The 21,979-nt window shown below is 46.2% G+C and overlaps 1 protein-coding gene across 1 annotated transcript in view; it reads left to right on the plus strand.

The window, feature by feature from the left end:
* The window catches only part of HNRNPU (heterogeneous nuclear ribonucleoprotein U), a 548,643-nt gene that overhangs the window by 480,473 nt on the left and 46,191 nt on the right, over positions 1-21,979 (plus strand). The window lies entirely within an intron of this gene.

Here is a 21,979-nt window from a genome sequence, read left to right on the forward strand (position 1 = left end):
AAAAGCTATTTCCAAACAGACAATCTCCAAATGGATAGGAAATTGCATACGATTCTGTTACTCCTTCCATAGAAAACCAATTCCACAGAACATAAGACCTCATTCTACAAGGGCAACAGCCACTACCACAGCCTTCTTACGAGGAGTGGCAACCAAAGACATTATTGAGGCGGCTACTTGGACCTCCGTGCATACATTTGCCAAGCATTATAATTTGCCTCTATATTCCAGATCCCGAGCAGGGTTTGCCACTGCTGTACTGCAAGGGATCCTAAACACACCATAATCTACTTTTATCCTCCTCCCTAGTTGGCTATGGTATTCTACCCAGTTGTTATGACTGCAGATGCATCCATGAAGGACATAGTACAGTTTTGTACCTACCATAAATGTAGATGTCCGAACTGGATAGCATCTGCAGTCAGGATTACCTCCCTCCTTCCCTCTGTGGTACTCCTAGGGTGTTTACCCTCCTAATAGCTAGCTGGTGGGGAGTCTTTTATGGTGTATTTGTTTGTATATATGTACATACATGCTTATTTTTGTGTTTACCTCTATCTTTTTGGAAACATTGGCATCTATCCAAATTTTAGCCTTCAAGAGGGCTACTGGCATCTGGGGCAAGAAACACTGAGGAAAATGGCGTCGGCTGATGCTTTTATACCCGAAGACCAACAGAGATGACGTCGGGTGAAGTGCGACATCAGCCGAAGCCGGACCCGGACTTTGGAATCCGGCCGACTGAAGGGCTGCCTGACGACAGGACAACCCAGTTGTTATGACTGCAGATGCTATCCAGTTCGGACATCTACATTTATGGTAGGTACAAAACTGTACTTTTTGTGCTATATTTAACAAACGCACTATAAAAAGACGTTTTGATTTTTCTTTGCACTACTTTGGCAGAAGATTCAATTATACTATGCCGTCGGATCAACCGACCGCAATACCGAAAAAAACACAAGGACAAAGATAGACAGGCATCCGAGGCCCAAAACCGACTAAACCTCTTCTAGGCCAGTCGCCGGTTCTCAGTGAGGCGCTTTCACAGCCCCTGACACCCACTTCCTCAGAGCCACAGGCCTCCTCCGACTCCCACATGGGAGACAACTAGGCCTCTGGAAACTCAAGGTATTGGGCCTAAGGAAACTAATACCTCAGATGGGTCTGGAGCCGCTGAGCAGGCATCTGCTTTTGAGGGTGTTTTCAGACCTTCACAACTTACCATTAAAACAGCCAAGACAAAAGTACCATTAAAGGCAAAAACAAGTACAGCATTCTCTTGGACAGTCCTCCCTGCCTAAAAAACAGATGCTTAAAATGGCGGAAGACATCTTTACTCTAATCAGGGGTTCCCATACCCCTCCTGAGAAAAGGCCTAGGGCAGGATACAGACTGATTCCTCTGATCAGGTTTCCATTTACTCTGATTCCTCTTCAGACCAGGGATACTCTCTACCTCCCTATGAGGACTCTGATGCTGAAGAATCTATCCCTTCAGCCTCTCCTGAGGATTACTCTCTTGGGGAAACTTTACATACCATGAGGGAGCAGTTCCATTGGGAAATTCAGGATTACTCAGAATCCAAGAAAAGGCTCGGGGATTTCCTTTTATTGCCTCTGCACAGGCCCTTGGCTATTCCGCCTGTGCTTGATATTGTGGATGTGTTCTCTGAATCCAGCTTTTCTCCTGATTCTTTGCCCCCTGCACCAGCCAAGCCAGATAGATATTAGAGTCCCAGACTCTCACAAGTTTCTTTATAAAAACCCTTCGGCAGATCCAGAAACCATTTCCCAGGGTCCAAAAGGGGTTAAGGCTTCCATTGCAAAATATCCAGTACCCTCTGACAGATTCCAGAGCTTTGGATAGATGGGGGAAGAAAGTTTACACTTCTGCAACTTTAGCAATAAGGGCTTTAAATTGCCAGTTTTGCATGCTTAAGTACCAACAATATTTATTGGCTCAGTTAAAACAGAAAATGCTTGCAAGCTCAAAAGCTCCTGACTGTAAAGAAATGCAGGATTTATTGCATGCAGTTGAACAGGTGGGAAAACATACTCTGTAATGTGGTTTTGATTCTTTAGAGGCCTCTTGTAGAGCCGCAGTTTACAGGTTCTGTGATTCGAAGACATGCTTGGTTAAACTAAGAGTTTACCTGATTATGTAAAGGCAAAATTATTGGATGCTCCTTTACAGCATGATACTTTGTTTGGTGTTGAGGCAGAAGAGGTGTTGAAGAAAATGGAGGATAAAGCTAAATCTATGCAAACAGTCAAGGATTTCTTACAGGTACAGAACCCCAAAAGGAGGTGAGGACAAGTCTCAACCTTACAGGAAACGGTCCCAATGACTTCCCCCTTCGTACGCCAAGCACTTTCCTTTTGGCAGCCCCTTTAGGGGGAAAAAAACTAAACTGGCAAACAATCACCCAAGACAAATGGGTTTTGAATATTGTCTCAAGGTCACAGCTTCCACTTTCATACTTTACCAAGGCTAAAAGGAATGCCAGACCTGCCACAAAAATCAATGGGCAGAGGCACAAAAACAAATTTCAGCCCTCATGGACATGAGAGCTATTCAAAAAGTACCACAACAGGAACAAGGACAAGGATTTTACTCATGACTCTTCCTGGTCCCCAGAAAGGACAAGGCCTGGAGGCCCATACTAGACCTTTCAATTCTAAATACTTACCTGGATATTCCGAAATTCAAAATGTTGACATTACAGCAGCTTGTACCCATGCTGGACAAGAAGGCTTGGCTTGTTACTTTGGACCTCAGAGGCATACCTGCATGTCCCTATCAGACAAAATTGCAGAAGATGCCTCTGATTCAAAGCTGGTACAATGCACTACCAATTCTCTGCACTGCCCTTTGGCTTATCTACTGCGCCCAGGGTCTATACAGAGTGCCTGGCACCAGTAATTGCATTTTGCAGACAAAAGAATCCATATATATCCATACCTGGACGACTGCCTCATTCAAGCAGAGTCAAAGGACATCCTTCTACAGCATCTGGCGTTTGTAAAAAGATTGCTAATTTCTCTAGGGTACACAGTAAACGAAAAGAAGTCAAAACTAGTGCCCTCACAACAGATTATATTCCTGGGTGCCAGCTTAAATACAACGGCCCAGACAGACAGGTTCAACTAATTCAATATTTTCAATTACTGGCAAAAAAGTCCCATCTCCCTGCAAGAAAAATTCTGCAGGCCCTGGGATTCATGGCATCCTACATACTACTACCATATGCCAGACTGCATATGAGGAAATTACAATGGTACCTAAAAAGTGTTTGGACTCAACACTCACAGTTTTAGAAGCAGTAATACCAATGATTCCCGGCGTACAACAGGAGTTTCGATGGTGGGCACAGGCATGTCACCTAAACAAGGGTCAGCCTTTTACCCTACCCACAGCCAGGCAGACTAACAGATGCTTCGGATTACGCCTCGGGAGCACACATGGCAGGAAAATACATTCAGGGCCAGTGGACCACAGACCAGATGCATCTTCACATCAATCAGAAAGAGAAGTTTCCCTAACAGCTTTCAAGGACCTTCTGCATCCAGGACAATTATTACTAAAGACAGACAACACCACAGTAATGTGGTACATAAGCAAGCAAGGAGGCACTCATTCTTATCCCCTATGCAGGCAAGCCATGACCTTGTGCAACACAGCTCTAACTTATTTATCTGCAAGCACAATTCCTGCCAGGAAAGAAAAATACTTTGGCAGATATCAGCGGAAATATGGACCCTCACGAATGGAACTTAATCCACAAATCTTCAGCATGGTAATGCAAAAATGGGGATGCCCAGACATGGATCTTTTTGCCTCCCCACTGAATTGGCAACTACAAAAATTCTGCACAAGGACTCATCACAAACAAGCATGGAAAGTGGATGCTCTTTTGTTCAGCTGGAAAAACCTAAATGTTTATGCCTTCCCCGCCACTGCCTCTCCTTTCAAAGGTACTTCCTAAAAGCCAGACAAGAAAAATCACAGATGATCCTGATTGCTCCAGACTGGCCACGCCAGCACTGGTACCCCATCTTACGAAACTTAGATCAAGGCCCACCATGGATTTTACCTCAAATTCCGCACCTTCTGAATCAACAAAACAATCTGATCCTGCACAGTCAGCTCAACCCTAAACCTGGCTGCATGGTAGATTCATTAGAAAAACGGGCAACCTCTCTCTATAAAGCTGTTATGAATGTCGTTTTGGAGGCCAGGAGGCCTAGCACCAGGAAAGCTTACTCAGCAAAATGGAAGAGATTCTGCGCTTGGAACCAGGCTCAAAGCCTTGACCCTCTTGTTCCAAACATTCCTCAGATTTTACAATACTTAACTGAGATGCTGGACAGAGGCCTATCCTTCTCATCAATTAAGATCCACGCCTCTGCCATTTCAGCACAATACAACACGGATCCTCCTTTATTCTCATTCCTTGCTAAAACAGTACCTCAGAGGGGCTAAAAACATAAGACTGCCCCGGAGAGCACCAACACCAACTTAGGACCTCAATTTCGTTTCGGAAAAGCTAACCCTGCCACCTTTTGAGCCAGCCAATACAGCCGATCTAACATTTTTATCATGGAAAATGGCTCTGCTTGTGGAAAATGGCTCTGCTTGTGGCAGTAACTTCAGCACGGAGAGTCTCAGAGCTGCAGGCATTAATGGCAGTGGAACCTTTTATAATTTTTTCATCAGGACAGGGTTTCCTTAAGGACAAACCCTACCTTTATGCCAAAGGTGGTATCTAGTGTGGCTCTTAACCAAACCATACATTTGCCAACTTTTATCCAAACCCCCAGAATAAAGGGGAGAAACTTCTGCATTCTTTGGACATACACAGGCAGCTACGCTTCTACTTGGACAAAACAAAAGCTTTCAGGAAAACTGAGCAACTGTTTGTAGCATATGCTGCAGGATCACAGGGCAAGGCTATCTCAAAGCAGACTATATCCAAATGGATAGGACACTGTGTATAAGTTACTGCTACACACAGCATGGAAAATCAGTCCCAAATAACATTAGGCCGCATTCCACCAGGGCAACGGCCTTTCTCAGAGGAGTACCTACCAAGGACATTTTGGAGGCTGCAACTTGGAGTTCAGTGCACATCTTTACCAAGCATTACCACCTGCCTCTCTACTCTAAATCCAGAGCAGGATTTGCCCCTGCAGTTCTGCAGGGCCTCATAGCCAATCCTAACTCTTTATAGACCAGCCACCCAACAATTCTACCCAAGTGTAATGACTTGCAGCAGTGTAACACGATGAACATAGTACAGTTTTGTACCTACCATAAATGTAGTTAGAGTTCACACTGCTGCAGTCCAGGTTACCCTCCCTCCATTCCCTCTGAACTAGCTGGACATGCCTTTTTATCCAATACAACCTTTGTGGTGTATTTGCTTGTAACTGAAGGTATTGCTGTTTTTATATGAAGAAAATGGCGTCCGATGCATCTTGTATACCCCTGGCGCACTGACGTCAGGGAAGAAGCGACAGCAACCGACGCCGGACCAAGACTATGGAACTCTGGCCGACTGTGGGACCGCCTGACGGCAGGATAACCCAAGTGTAATGACTGCAGCAGTGTGAACACTCTAACATCTACATTTATGGTGGGTACAAAACTGTACATCTGAAGTAGGGACTTCATTTGGAGTTCAAGCCGGCTCCCAATCTGATCCGATGAAGGGATCGGAACCGGCGCAGAGGCCACCGGATCCGAAGGACCTGTGTGCTCAGACCCAGACGGAGCTGAAGGCACACAGAATCCCTCTGATCCGAAGCTCGGCCCACGGCTCCCAGAGGTCTGATCCGACAGACGAGGGCAGGGTCAAATCATCATCCGGTCCAAGTCTACATCAGAAAGACTATAGGCAGATCTCGACGAGGCCACCGAGGCGGGCCGGGAATGCCGCCTCGATCTAGATGGAGATCGGGTCTCCTCCTCCTCGGGTACCGGGGAAAAGCAAGGGGATTGGATCCGAGGAGGAGACCTGGAAGCCGTGGAGGGAGAAGCCTACTTAGCTGGGGAGGGCCGAAGCGGAGGCCTCGGCCCGCCGCTTGTAGTGCTTCTCCCTCCTGGCCCCTTTCCTCCGGCATCTTAGTGGGAGTTTGAGTCACGGCCGGGGGACAGGAGTGGCTACCACCAAGGACTGAGGAGGAGCCACGGGAGTACCGGAGGCCGAAGCTGGATCCGGGGGGCAAAAGTCCCGCCAGAACCAACTTCGACCTCCGCTCTTTCAGTGCCCTGGGGTTGAAAATGGAACACCCCGAGGACAGGTGTTCAACCCCAAGGCACCGAACACACCAAGTGTGGCCATCCGCCGTTGAAAGCTTATGGCCACACTCGGTGCACTTAGAAAAAATGGACTTTGGGGCCTCCGACATTAGGAAAAAAATAAGTAACTACACAAACACACCAGGCCCCAAAACACAAGCAACACACACTCTACGAACCAGCGAGGGGGGGAATTACACTAAAAATAAAATTAACAAAAGGGATCCTAAACGCACTGTTTAAGTAAATAATACAGAACATTTTTTTTGAAGACTTATCTGATAAGTTGCCAGGAGCTCTAAATCCAGCTGTCTCTTCCAAGAGCGGCAAACTAGATCTGGGGTCAATCGGGGTTGGCAGGGGATTATGGGTAAGGGGAGGAGCTAGGAGCTCGGATCCATAAGCTGTAAAATAAGTTGCCGGCTCAGATCCGAAGTCTGATCCAAGACCTAAAGGTTGCAGACAAATTAAGTCACCTACTCAGATGGAACGTTATGGTGAGTACATAACTTCTTATTATGAGATACATAAGCAAGCAGGGTGGGATTCATTCTTACCCACTCTGCAGGTTAGTCATGGCTCTGTGGAATGCAGCCTTGAGCATCGAAGTGCACCTACAAGCTCAATTCCTGTCGGGCAAGCAAAATTCACTGGCAGACTACTTGAGCAGAAATCTACTGGACCCTCATGATTGGAAACTGGAGCCCAACTCATTCAAACTTCTAACCCAGAGGTGGGGAACTCTGGAGGGGTGGACCTTTTTGCCTCACCCCAAAACCACCAATTGAAGAAATTTTGAACCAGGAACTCAGCAGAGTCTAAGGTGGACACCCTATCCTGTACATGAGAAAACCTCTCAGTTTATGCCTTTCCTCCCCTGCCCCTCCTCTCAAACGTACTACTCAAGATCAAACAGGACAGGCCGAGGGTAATCCTTACTGCACCAGGCTGGCCACGCCAGCACTGGTACCCACTCCTACGCAGTCTAACAGCAGTGCCACCCTGGCACCTACATCAGACACCTTCCCTGCTGTCTCAGCAGGAGGGACAGATTTTGCATCCACAGCTGCGAAACCCTAAACCTTGCAAGCCTGGCTTATCCCATGAATACACCACCAGCATCCCTCAGCTAACTGGTGCTGGACGTCATCCTTGAGGCCAGAAAGCCCAGTAGTAGGAAATCCTATGATGAAAAGTGGAAAAGATATTGTTCTTGGAGTCTGTCTCAAGGAAAGGACACAGCTGTGCCCAACTTGCCTCAAATCCTTTATTACCTAGCCAGGCTGATCCACAGAGGCCTATCCTTCTCCATTAAAATTCATGCTTGTGCCATCTCAGCTCATTATAATACTGAGCCTCCTCTCCTTTCTCACTCTCATCAAGCAGTTCCTGAGAGGAGCTAACAATTTAAGGCCCCATAGGAGAGCTCCCACCCCGGCCTGGGACCTTAACTTTGTACTGGAAAAGCTCACACTTCCCCCTTTTGAACCTGCAGCTTTAGCAGAGTTAAAATTTCTCTCTTGGAAAACAGCCTTACTTCTAGCTATTACTTCAGCAAGAAGAGTGTCTGAGTTAGTGACTAGTGGCGGTGGAGCCTTTCCTGTCAGCATGGAAAATAATGGTTTCCCTCAGGACTAACCCTTCCTTTATGCCCAAGGTGTGGTATCCAGTGTGGCTTTAAGCCAGTCCATCCATTTGCCAACCTTTTTCTCTAATCCCCTCGGAATAGAGGGGAAAGATGTCCTTCAAGAATGCAACTGCAGTCATAACATGTGGGTTGTACTGCCTCAGGCAGCCCTCGGTCGGCCGGATTCCAAAGTCTGGGTCCAATGTCGGCTGATGTCGCATTTCTCTCCGTCAGAGCGGCTGGAGTATATAAGCATCAGCCGACGCCATTTTCTTCAGTCTTTCTTGCCGCGCGGTGCCCGAAGCAGAAGCGGTTCGCAAGTGCCGGTCGGTCAGCTCCTGTATTCCCCGTTGGGGACCTTTTCTTACCTCAGCCGATGTCAGAAATTACTGAAAAAGTTAACAATTGTCTTTTTTGTAGTAAACAAATACCTCATAAGGATTTCCACTCTTACTGCCTCCCTTGCCTGGGCCCAGGCCACGACGTCTCGGCCTGTGTAGCCTGTGCTCGCTTCAACAAGCGCACTCTCAGGCGCCGGGCGGAGTTCGCTGAAGATTTTTTCGGCGATAAATTTGCTTACACCATGCCATCGGATCTTCCGACATCGCAAACTCCTAAAAAGCGAAAAGACCGGGACAGACATCCTCGGCCCGCGTCTACCACCGACTCCATGCTAAAACCTAGCGCGAGTGCTCCAGTTCCCTCTGAAACTATCTCCACCGCTCCGAACCGAAGACACCGCATTACCGACGACTCCGATTCCAGACATTACTCCGCCAGTTATAGATTTTCCTCCGGATACCGAAACCGAGGAAATGCCCGAGGCCATTGCTGTGGACAAGGTCACTCCAGCACGTGGAGCTGCCAGGCCTCCTATGGCCATGTCTATTGAGGCCTACACTAGGGCTAAGGCAGCCAGCAAAACAAAGCATATTACTTCTAAATCCTTACCTCAGCCGACTCCGGAGACACAAATTATGTCCATGGCTGCTGATTTCATTTCCATGATTAGAGGTTCACAGGCCCATCCTGAGAGAGCATCCCAGCCTCCTCCTGATAAAAGGCCCCGGGTTGAACCCTCTGACCCTACTCCTTCAGATGAAGACTCTGAGGGCTCTGTCCACTCTGATAGCCAGGAAGAGCTCTTCCAGACATATGAGGACTCGGATGCAGAAGATTCCATACCTTCGGCCTCCCCTCCTGAGGATATTTCTTTTGGGGAAGTTCTGCACACCATGAGGGAACATTTCAAGTGGCAAGGACAGGAATATTCTGATCCCAGGAAACGCCTTAGGACTTTCCTTAAGAAGCCTCAGCACAGGCCCTTAGCTATTCCTCCTGTACTTGATGTTCTGGATTATTTGTATTCTGGCTCTAGTGCTACCCCTGATTCTCTTCCTCCTGCTCCAGCCAAGCCAGACAGGTATTACAGGGTCCCTGAAACTCATTCCCATTTATTCGGGGCCCATACTGCCGATTTGGAAACTATTTCACAGGGGCCTAAAGGAGATGTTCTTCATCTCACATTGCTGCAGTCCTTACACTTGGGTATAGCGCTGTCCTCGGTCGGCCCAAATACCAAAGTATATGGCTGACGCCGGTCATGGCGCATTAAACTGACGCCAGGACGTCAGGGTATAAATGCGCATGACCGACGTCATATCCTCAGTCTTTTTTGCCGCGTGGTCCGATGCAGAAGCAAATTTGCGAGTGCAGGTTGGCGTCCTGAGATTTTCCGAAACCGGAGTTTCAGACCGAATCCAAAGTTGGCTAAGTACCCCGTTGGGGAATATTTTGGTTTTTTCTTGCCTCAGTATTTTACCGGATGTCAGAAAAAGTAAATAACTGTATTTCTTGCGGGAAACAGATACCACATAGGGACTACCACAGCTTGTGTATACCGTGTTTAGGGCCTGAGCACGACGTTGTTGGGTGTTCCTCTTGCGCTAGATTTAACAAACGTACCATAAAGAGGAGATTAGACTGCTAGGTTAGTCTTGGAAGCGGTGCAATTACAAAATGCCGTCGGATGCTCCGGCGCCTCAAGAAGCGCAAGGACAAAACACCTAGGCCTAGGTTAGAGGCACCAGCCGACCGGACGTCGGTTCTTTAGAGGGCACGGTTGTGCCAGAGGCCCAAACAGAAGTTTCCCTAGAGTCCCAGGGGAGACTTTGTTGTTACACGATGTGTCTTCACAGGAGGTAGGCCAGGCTGAAGGGGCTTCTCAGGTAGCTGTTCTCCCCTCTCTGCCTAAGGTGGTTAGGCCTTCCCTACTGTTACAAAGGCTTCTTCCAAGAGTAGGCCAGGTTCAGCTGTAGCATGTGCTCCTCCTAGTACTTCAGGCCCTGTGCCCAAGAGACATATGCTTAATATGGCTGAAGATTTAATTACTATGATTAGGGGTTCTATGCCCCCTCCTGACAAAAGGCCTAGGGTGGATCCTGAATTTGGGAATTTTGAACAGGATTCTGATATTTCTGAGTCTTCTGAGGATTTACAGGAGTTTTCTCATTATTCTGACTCTGATGTGGATGACTCCACCTTCTGCTTCTCCTCCTGAGGATTTTTCATTCTCAGAGACTCTCCATGCCATGAGGGAGCATTTTAAATGGGAAGGTCAGGATTTCTCTGATTCCAGGAAAAGACTTAGGAATTTTTGTTTCTACCTCAGCATAGGCCTTTAGCTATACCCCTGTTCTTTCTGTGGTGGAAGATGTTTTGCAGAGGCTTCCCTTAACCCTGATTCTTTACCTCCCGCTCCTGTTAAACCGGACAGATACTATAGGGTGCCTGAAGCTCACAAGTATCTTTTAAAAGCCCTAGGGCAGATCCAGAGACAGTTACTCAGGGGCCTAAAGGGGTTAAGGCTTCTGTGGCTAAAAATCCAGTTCCTCAGGACAAAGAGGCAAGAGCTTTAGACAGATGGGGTAAGAAAGTGTATACTTCTTCAACTTTAGCCATGAGGGCTTTAAATTGTCAATTCCACATGCTGAGATATCAAATCTATCTCCTTTCACAGTTAAAGTCTAAGGTAGATGCTCTGGCAGAAGGTATTGAATGTAAGGAGTTACAAGATCTGGTACATGTGTCGGAACAGGTGGGTAAGCATTCCTTACAATGTGGTTTTGATGCTGTACAGGCCTCTTCCAGGGTGGCTGCCACTGGTACTGTCCTTCGCAGGCACGCCTGGTTACGGGATCAGAATTTAGCTGAGCATGTTAAGTCAAGGATCTTGGATGCCCTTTACAATCTGATGTGTTGTTTGGTTGCCTGTTGAAGCAGTTTTAAAGAAAATGGAGGACAAAGCTAAATCTATGCACACTGTTAAAGATTTTTTACAGGTTCAACCACCAAAGTTTAGCAGAAACTGGCCAAGCAAGGCGTGGACATACCCTTCTTATGATTCCCAGTCTAGGGGTAGGTCTAGGCGTGCTAGGGGCAGAGCTCAGGGTTCCTTTAGATCCAGGACAGGGGGCTCACCTGCACAGTCTTCAGGGGAGGGCAGGGGTCAGCCCTTTCGTAGACAGACACAATGACCTACCTTTTCAACTGCCAGAACCTCCACGTCTCGCAGCACCTTTAGGAGGAAGACTGACACTTTTCAAAGAGAACTGGAGTTTAATTACCCAAGACAGATGGGTATTGCAAATCATTCACCACGGTTACAGGTTTTATTTCCATACCTTACCACCGTTCAAGGGCATGCCAGATATTCCGCCCCAACACAAATTGGAAGCTCACAGACAAATATCCATATTGACACAGATATGGGGCCATACAACCGGTGCCTATGGCAGAAAGGGGCCTAGGATTTTACTCTCGCCTATTCCTAGTACCAAAAAAGGGGAACACGTGGAGACCAATTCTGGATTTGTCTATCCTCAACACCTTCCTGGACATCCCCAAGTTCAAGATGCTGACATTGCAACAGCTTTTACCCCTCCTGGGCAAGGATCACTGGATGGTAACTTTGGATCTCCAAGAGGCTTACCTTCATGTCCCTATCACTCTAAGCTGCAGGAAGTATCTGCGTTTTCGAGCTGGAGATTCACACTATCAATTCTCTGCATTGCCCTTTGGCTTATCCACTGCACCCAGAGTATTCACAAAGGTCCTGGCTCCAGTGATAGCTTTCTTCAGACGGAAAGGAATACAGATCTACCCTTATTTGGACGATTGCCTGATTCTGGCTCAGGGCAAGGACGAACTTCTACAGCATTTAAAGTATGTGATAACAGTGCTAAGATGCCTAGGGTATTCTGTGAACGAAACAAAGTCCAGTCTAGTACCCTCTCAGGACATGTGCTTTCTGGGTGTGAGACTGAATACAGCAGCCCAGATGGCCTTCTTAACCCCGGACAAACAAAAGAATCTTTCCCTTTACTTCCAACAGCTATCACATCAGTCCGGGCTGACTGCAAGGACAGTCCTTCAAGCCTTAGGGTTCATGGCATCTTGTATTCTGGTGCTTCCCAATGCCAAACTGCATATGAGGAAGCTACAATGGTATCTCAAGAATCTATGGACACAGCACTGCCACGATCTGGACACTGTCATTCCAATAATACCTTGCATCCAAAAGGAATTCTTGTGGTGGGCTCAGCAATGTCACCTAAACAAGGGACTTTCTGTGACCCGGCCGGAGGCAAGTCAGATTCTAACAGATGCCTCAGACAAAGCTTGGGGGGCTCATCTCAATGGAAAATGGATACAGGACAAGTGGCCTGCCAGACTACAACATCTACATATCAACCTAAAGGAGATGTTAGCAGTCCAGTTTGCATTAACAGCTTTCAAGGAATTACTTCTTCCGGGACAGGTGTTGATTCTAACAGACAACACAACTGTCATGTGGTACATCAACAAGCAAGGGGGTACACATTCTTACCCTCTATGCAGACAAGCAATGATTCTATGGGAAACGGCTCTCAGTCTACAACTGGATCTTCAGGCAAGGTTTCTGCCGGGTGCAGAACTCCTTAGCAGACGTGTTAAGCAGGCAAATCATGGATCCCCACAGTGGAAACTGGATCCTCAGGTATTTCAGCAATTAACAGTGTCATGGGGAACACCAGACATAGATCTGTTCGCTTCTCCTCTAAACCACCAGCTGCCAAAGTTTTGCACAAAAAGGATACACCAGGCAGCTTGGAAAACGGATGCTCTTTCTTTCAGTTGGAAAAATCTTCATGTATATGCCTTTCCACCACTTCCTCTACTTCTAAAGGTTCTGCTAAAGGTAAGCAAGGACAAACCAAGAATGATCCTGATAGCTCCAGATTGGCCCCGACAGCATTGGTACCCACTACTGAGAAATTTAATAAGGAAACCACCGTGGCCCCTGCCTTTAATTCCTCAACTGTTGTCTCAAAAGGACGGTCATTTACTCAATGTCAAGCTTCACTCTCCATCTCACAGCATGGCACATCCTGTTTTAGCTCATAGCAGGGCTCAACTTCCTCAACAAGTTTTGAATGTGATTATGGAAGCTAGGAGACCTAGTACAAGGAAAGTGTATGCAGACAAGTGGAAGAGATTTTTGCTTTGGAGTGCAGCAAAGGGTGTGGATGTTTCTGAGCCTGATTTAAGTGTGGCTCTTCTATATCTTACTGAACTATTGGACAAGGGTTTGTCCTTCTCTTCCATTAAAATTCATGCTGCAGCAATTTCAGCTCACTATGACTGTGATCCACCTTTGTTTTCTCATTCCTTGTTCAAGCAATTTCTCAGAGGAGCAAAGAACATAAGACCTCCACGAAGAGCTCCTACTCCAGCTTGGGACCTCAATTATGTGTTGGAAAAGCTCACTCTGCCACCTTTTGAGCCTGCAGCTACGGCTGAGTTAAAATATTTGTCATGGAAGACTGCTTTTTTGTTGGCCATTACCTCTGCAAGAAGGGTTTCTGAATTGCAGGCCCTTATGGCTGTTGAGCCTTTCTTGATCTTCCATAAGGATAGGGTATCTTTACGCACTAACCCTTCCTTTATGCCTAAGGTGGTCTCAAGTGTGTCTTTAAACCAGTCTATTCATTTACCTACCTTTTATGCAGACCCCCAAAACAAGGGGAAAAGATCTTGCATACTTTGGACGTGCACAGACAGTTACGCTACTACTTAGATAGGACTAAGGGTTTCAGGCAGTCGCAACAGTTGTTTGTTTCTTTTGCTTTAGGTACTCAGGGCAAGCCTGTGTCAAAGCAAACTCTTTCTAAATGGATTGGGTTTTGCATTTCTTTTGTTATTCTCAGCATGGCAAGCAGATCCCAACAGGGATCAGACCTCATTCCACTAGGGCTACTGCCACCTCTACAGCCTTTCTAAGGGGAGTGTCAACTAAGGACATTTTGGAGGCAGCTACTTGGAGTTCAGTACATACTTTCTCTAAGCACTACCACCTTCCTCTCTACTCTAAATCTAGGGCTGGGTTTGCCACTGCTATTCTACAGGGCATTTTGACAGCTCCTGCTTCTATTTGATTTGCCATCCTCCCTTACCTCTGCTTTGGGAATCTACCCAAGTGTAAGGACTACAGCAATGTGAGATGAAGAACATAGTACAGTTTTGTACCTACCATAAATGTAGATGTTCGAAGATCCACATTGCTGCAGTCCAGTTTACCCGCCCTCCGTCCCCTCTGTGTTTAGGGGTGGTTGTGTGGTTAGGTTAGTACTTTATTAGATAATTGTTAGAAGTTGTACATAGTTTGGGTGTGGGGGTGTTTAGTGTTTGGTAATTTTTTGATTTTACCCTGTTTAGGGTCTTCTGACATCTGGGGCAAGAAAAGACTGAGGATATGACGTCTGTCATGCGCATTTATACCCTGACGTCCTGGCGTCAGTTTAATGCGCCATGACCGGCGTCAGCCATATACTTTGGTATTCGGGCCGAGGACAGCGCTATACCCAAGTGTAAGGACTGCAGCAATGTGGATCTTCGAACATCTACATTTATGGTAGGTACAAAACTGTACTTTTCAGCCTCAACCTCAAAATCCTTTGCCCTCCAACAGGGAAACGAGGTCATTAGAGAGATGGGGTAAAAAGGTTTACACATCCACTACCTTATCTATGAGAGCTTTAAATTGCCTTTTTCATATGTTACAATATCAGGATTATCTCTTAGAAGATTTACAAAAAACATTAGCTTCTACTGATCCTTTAGACAGGAAGACTTTGCAGGAAGCTGTACATAACACTCAGCAAGTAAGCAATCACTTCCTGCAGTGTGGATATGATGCACTGGAAGCTTCATGTAGGGCAGCTATGACAGGGGCAGTGATTCGTAGACATGCTTGGTTAAAAGATCAACCTCTACCAGATCATGTAAAAGCAAAGCTTCTGGATGCACCTTTGGAAAAGAACAAGCTTTTTGGTGCAAATGCTAAGGATGTCTTGAAGACCATCGAAGAAAAAGCAAAATCAGTTCAGACTGTGAAAGATTTCCTCCAGGTTCAACCCCCAAGGTTCAGTAGGAATTGGCCTTCAAAAAAACTGGTCCTTTCCTAATCCAGAAAAGTTTCAAAGGAGTAAGAACAGACGTGGCCGAGGAAGAGGCCAATACAGAGGCCCTTACAGGGGACGACAATGGCAGCCAGGAAACCAAAGAAGTGATGCAGGGGTTTCACCTGCCCAACAACCACAAACTCAATGACTTTCCTCTACTACCGCCTACCAGGGAACAACCAGAAGCTCCCTTGGGTGGGAAATTATCTCTGTTTGCAGAAAACTGGCACAGACTGAAAGGACAAATGGAGTTTGGACATTATAGACCGAGGGTACAAGTTTCATTTTCATACCTTACCAAGAAAACAAGGCATGCCAAACCTACCACAAAATCAGAGGGCAGAGGCTATCAAGCAAATCACTCTGCTGACTCGAATGAAAGCAATAGAAAAAGTTCCACAACAAGAACAAGACCAGGGGTTTTACTCAAGACTGTTCCTTGTTCCAAGAAAAGAATCTCAATGGAGACCAATACTGGGCTTGTCCGCATTAAACACCTTTCTCATAGTACCAAAGTTCAAAATGCTGACTCTACAGCAACTCCTTCCCATGCTGGGCATGGAGTCGTGGCTGATTACTCTGGACCTCAAGGAGGCATACCTGCATGTCCCTATCAGACACAGCTGCAGAAGATACCTCAGATTTCTTGCAGGGCCAGAGCATTATCAATTCTCAGCATTGCCATTTGGCTTGTCTACTGCGCCCAGAGTATTTACAAAATGCCTGGCTTCAGTGATTGCTCATTGCAGGCTCCAGGGAATACAAATTTACCCGTACCTGGACTGCCTCATACAAGCGGACGACAAATTGATGTTGACAAAAAACCTGGATTATGTCATACGATTACTTCAAGCTCTGGGATACACAGTCAACTTCCAAAAGTCAAGACTGCAGCCATCCCAGCAAATCTTCTTAGGAGCCAAACTAGAGACAGCCCCTCAGATGGCTTACCTGACAGAAGACAAGCAAGAGAAGTTAACTCATTACTTCAAAGGTTTAGCAAAACTCACCCAGATGACTGCAAGGAGATTCCTACAGGCCCTGGGTTACATGGCATCCTGCATTCTACTGGTTCCATTAGCAAAACTGCACATGAGAAAGCTTCAATGGTACCTAAAAAGCATTTGGTCTCAACACAGCAACAACTTGGAGACAATCATACCACTCATTCCATGCCTACAAAAGGAATTCCTATGGTGGGCCTCGGTGAGCCAGGAAAACACAGGTATGTCATTCAAAAACACATAACACAGACCATGACTACAGACGCCTCAGACCTTGGATGGGGGGCGCACATGGAAGGCAGGTGTATACAAGGACAATGGTCTCAAAAGGAAACACATCTGCATATAAACCAAAAGGAAATGCTGGCAGTGATGCATGCCATCGAGGCCTTTCAACACCAACTCCAGCAAGGCCATTTAATGATACGGACAGACAACACCACTGTAATGTGGTACATAAACAAGCAGGGGGGCACCCACTCTTATCCCCTTTGCAGACTGACAATGCAGCTTTGGGAGAAATCACTGAGCCTAAACATCCAGTTACAATCCCAGTTTGTTCCAGGAAAAGACAATGTGTTGGCGGACAGCCTAAGCAGGAATTTCACAGATCCACACGAGTGGAGGTTACATCCGAAGGCCTTCAGACAACTCACTTCGACATGGGGCAAGCCAGAAGTGGACCTGTTTGCCTCTCACCTCAACCATCTTCTACCAAAATTTTGCACAAGGACATACCATCCAAAAGCTTGGAAAATAGATGCCCTCTCATTCAACTGGAACTGCCTAGCAATCTATGCATTCCCACCTCTACCACTGATGACCTCAGTATTACTAAAGATCAAAGCAGAGAAGCCCAAGGGAATCATAATAGCTCCGGATTGGCCAAGACAACACTGGTACCCACTACTACGGAGCATATGTCACACCAGGAGGCGGACCCTCCCTCAGTGGCCTCTACTTTTGACTCAACACAATTTCGAAACACTGCATCCAAATCTTCAGACACTGCAGCTAACAGCCTGGGAGATCCCATAAATAACTTCAGCTTATCTCTCTCCAAGGAAGTTCAGCGGATACTACCAGAGGCTCGAAGACCATCCACCAGAAATGTTTACTTAGCGAAGTGGAAAAGATTCAGCAATTGGAATACCAGCAAGGGACATGATGCTTCATTGTTGAACATCCCACTCATCTTGGAATATTTGGCAGATATGTTAAAGAACGGCCTCTCATATTCTTCCATAAAGATACATGCACCTGCTATTTCAGCTAGATACAACACTGATCCTCCTGTTTTCTCTCACCCCTTACTAAGACAATTCCTCAGGGGAATCAAGAACATTAAGCCACCAAGAAAGGCCACAGTGCCAGCCTGGGACCTCAGTTTTGTCTTAGAAAAACTGATTCTACCTCCTTTTGAGCCAGCGGCTTCAGTTGACTTGCAATTTCTCTCATGGAAGACCACTTTCCTGTTGGCAATTACCTCAGCAAGAAGGGTTTCGGAGCTACAGGCCCTAATGGCAATACCACCCTTCATTATTTTCCACAGAGACAGGGTTTCATTAAGGACCAACCCTACCTTTATGCCAAAGGTGGTATCTAGGGTTTCTCTAAATCAAGCCATTCATCTGCCTGCTTTCTTCCCCAATCCTGAGAATAAGGGGGAAAGACTTTTGCATACCTTGGACATTCACAGACAACTTCGATACTACCTGGACAGAACCAAGGCCAGTAGGAAGTCTGAACAACTTTTTGTAGCTTACGCCCCTGCAGTCCAAGGAAAAGCAATTTCAAAACAGACTATTTCTAAATGGATTGGACATTGCATCAGTTTCTGTTATTCCTTTCATGGAAAGACTGTTCCAGCCAATGTCAGACCACATTCCACCAGAGCTACAGCCACCTCCACAGCATTCTTAAGAAGGGTGCCTACCAAGGACATTCTAGAAGCTGCTACATGGAGCTCCGTGCATACATTCTCCAAACACTACAATCTCCCTCTATATTCCAGATCCAGAGCAGGCTTTGCTTCGGCAGTCCTGCAGGGTTTGATTGCCTCACCATCCCTTTCCTAGAGCATACCTACTCCCCCAGCTAAGCTATGGTATTCTACCCGCATGTTATGACTGCAGTTGCATTCTTGAAGGACATAGTACAGTTTTGTACCTACCATAAATGTAGATGTCCGATAGACATGCAACTGCAGTCGGATTTTCCCTCCCTCCATACCCCTCTATGCCTAGGGTCCACTCCTATCCCTGTTATTCATAGCTGGGGATATCTGTTATGGTGTATTTGTTTTATTGTTCATTTATTTGTTTGGAATCCTGTTTTTGTCTTCCAATTTGATTACAGCCTTCCTTGGAGGGCACCTGGCATCTGGGGCAAGAAACACTGAAGAAAATGGCGTCGGCTGATGCTTATATACTCCAGCCGCTCTGACGTCGGAGAGGAAATGCGACAGCCGACGTCGGACCCAGACTTTTGAATCCGGCCGACCGAGGTGCTGCCTGAGGCAGGACAACCCACATGTTATGACTGCAGTTGCATGTCTATCGGACATCTACATTTATGGTAGGTACAAAACTGTACTATCCTGCACTCGGACGTGCACAAACAGCTCAGGTTCTACCTTGACAGGACTAAGCTTTTCAGAAAATCTGACCAGCTACCAGTCAGCTTTGCTACAGGGGCAGAGGGCAAGGCCATTTCAAAGCAAACCATTTCCAAATGGATTGCACACTGCATCCATTTCTACTACAAACACCATGGAAAACCTACCCCACATAGGATCAGAGCTAATTCCACTAGAACTACTTCAGCCTTCTGTACACGCCTTCACCAAGCATTACCACTTTTTTATCTTTTCTAAATCCAGAGCTGGATTTGCACAGCAGTCTTAAAAGGCCTGCTAGCCAGCCCTACTATTACTTGACTTGCCTCCACCCTTCCTCAACTTTGGGAATCAACCCAAGTGTGATGACTGCAACAGTGAAGCACAAAGAACTTAGTACAGTTGTGTACACTTGCCTTAAATGTAGCTGTTGGAGTGTATTCACTGTTGCAGTCCTGGATGTCCGTGTTTCACTGTTAGTCAATACATTTGGGTTATCTGCTTGCAGTAGCCCTCAGTCGGCATTTTTAATAGTGTTGGGTCCTGTGTCGGTTGCTGTTCCTTCCATGATGTCAGGGGTCTAAAACATGCAGCCAACACCATTACATCCGTCTTTCTTGCCATGCGGTGCCCGAAGCAGAAGCAGTTTGCAAGTGTTGGTCTGCCGACTCCCCAAAATTTACATTTTCGAGTTTCAGAACCAAAGTCTTCAACTAAAGCCAAGTACCCCGTTGAGGAAACTTTCTTGCTTCATACTGATGTCAGTAAAAGTTAATAATTGCATTACTTGTGGAAAGCAAATACCTCACAAAGATTTTCATTCGTACTGTATTCCTTGCCTAGGCCCTGACAATGACATACCTTGCTGTCGTTTTTGTGCTTTAAACAGCGCACTATCTGTCTGTATATTTTCGCTTCTAAATATTTCGGTTCTCTGTTTAATTATCCAGAAATGGTTAGCCGTCTGACTACCGGGATTCCGAAAAAACACAGACAGGCTGCTGAGGTCCAAAGCTGCCGACGACGCTTCTCCTAAGTCAGTTGCCAGTACTCAGTGAGGTGTTTACAGCCCCCTGATACCCGCTACTTCTGACTCGCAGGCTTCTACGGAGACCCATTCAGAGTCCGGTATGCCGCAAAATGCTTCAACTGTGGAACCTGCAGATATCTCTACCTTGGATGGGTCCGGAGCCGCTGTGCAGGCACCGGCTTATGAGGGTGTATTCAGGCCTACGGACTTGCATATTAAACAGATGCCTCCTTCATTTAGGCCAAAATCTCGAACCATGCCTAAGAAACAGACACCCAGGCTGCATGCTCAGGCCTCTATGCCTAAACAAATGAGAATGGCTGAAGATCTTATAACTCTAATCCGGGGAAAACAACCTCCACCTTCTATGAGACCTAGGACTGAAGTTGTTTATGAATCTTCTGAACAGGATTCTGATTTTTCTGATTCTTCTGATCTGGATTTGCCCTTATATACTTATGAGGATTCTAATGCAGAGGACTCTATTCCCTCTGCTTCCCCTCCAGAGGATTTTTCTTTTGGTGAAACCTTACATACTCTAAGGGAGCATTTCCACTAGGAAAGCCAGGATTTTTCTGATTCAAAAAAGAGGCTTAGGGATTTCTTACTTTTGCCTCCACATAGGCCTTTAGCTATACCTCCTGTACAAGACATTGTTGATGATGCCTTTTCAGCATCTAGTTTAGCCCCCGATTCTTTGCCTCCTGCTCCCAGAAAACTTGACCGATACTACATGGTTCCTGATTCTCACAAGTTCCTTTTTAAAAATCCTATTGCGGAATCCTATTGCAGATCCAGAGACTATTTCACAGGGACCCAAAGGCATTAAGGCTTCTACTGCTAAAAATCCTACCCCCTCTGATAGAGATTCCAGGGCGCTGAATAGATGGGGTAAGAAAGGTTGCACTTTTGCAACCTTCGCCATTAGGGCTTTAAACTGCCAGTTTCATATGTTAAAGTATCAACAACATGTTATTGGATAGCTTAAACAGAAAAATAATTCCTGACTGTGCTGAAAATAAAGAATTACAGGATTTAATGCATTCTGCTGAACAGGCTAGAAAACATTTTGCATTGTGGATTTGATTCATTTGAGGCCTCTTGCAAGGCTGCTGTTACTGGGTCTGTGCTCAGAAGGCATGCTTGGCTTAAGGAGCAATCTTTGCCTGATCATGTTAAAGCTAAATTGTTGGATGCTCCCTTAAATCAGGACAACAAGGCTGAGGAAGTTCTTAAGATGGAAGATGAAGTTAAATCTATACAGATTGTTAAAGATTTCTTACAAGTTCAGCCTCCTAGATTTAGGCACTGGCCCTCTAAAAATTGCTCCTTTCCAGCCCCCTCCAGGTCTTCTCAAGCCAAACCCAGACCCAGCAGAAACCCCAGGGACACACAAGACTAGGCAGTGGGGGATTTCTGCACCCAAACCTGGGAGCAGTAAGATTCTTCCCCCATAAAAGGCAACACATGGCGTCCTATCCTGGACCTTTCTATTCTAAACACCTTTCTTGTGATTCCAAAATTCAAAATGCTGTCTCTTCACCAGTTGCTTCCTATGCTAGGCAAAGATGCGTGGTTGGCAACACTGGACTTTAAAAGAAGCATACCCTGCACATCCCTATCAGGGAGTCTTACAGAAGATACCTACGCTTCAAAGCAGGCTACATGCACTGTCCGTTCTCTGCACTGCCCTTTGGCTTATCTACTACGCCCAGGGTATTCACAAAGTGCCTTGCTCCAGTCATTGCATTTTGCAGGCAAAGAAATATTCAAATATACCCATACCTGGACGATTGTCTAATTCAGGCAGAAAGCAAGGACATTCTTTTCAATCATCTGGCCGTTGTTCAAAGGGTACTGACTTGTCTGGGGTTCACCATAAACGAAAATAAATCT

Source organism: Protopterus annectens, chromosome 1.part2 (genome assembly GCF_019279795.1).
Source record: "Protopterus annectens isolate FY-2018-M chromosome 1.part2, PAN1.0, whole genome shotgun sequence".
Taxonomy (NCBI): Eukaryota; Metazoa; Chordata; order Ceratodontiformes; family Protopteridae; genus Protopterus; species Protopterus annectens.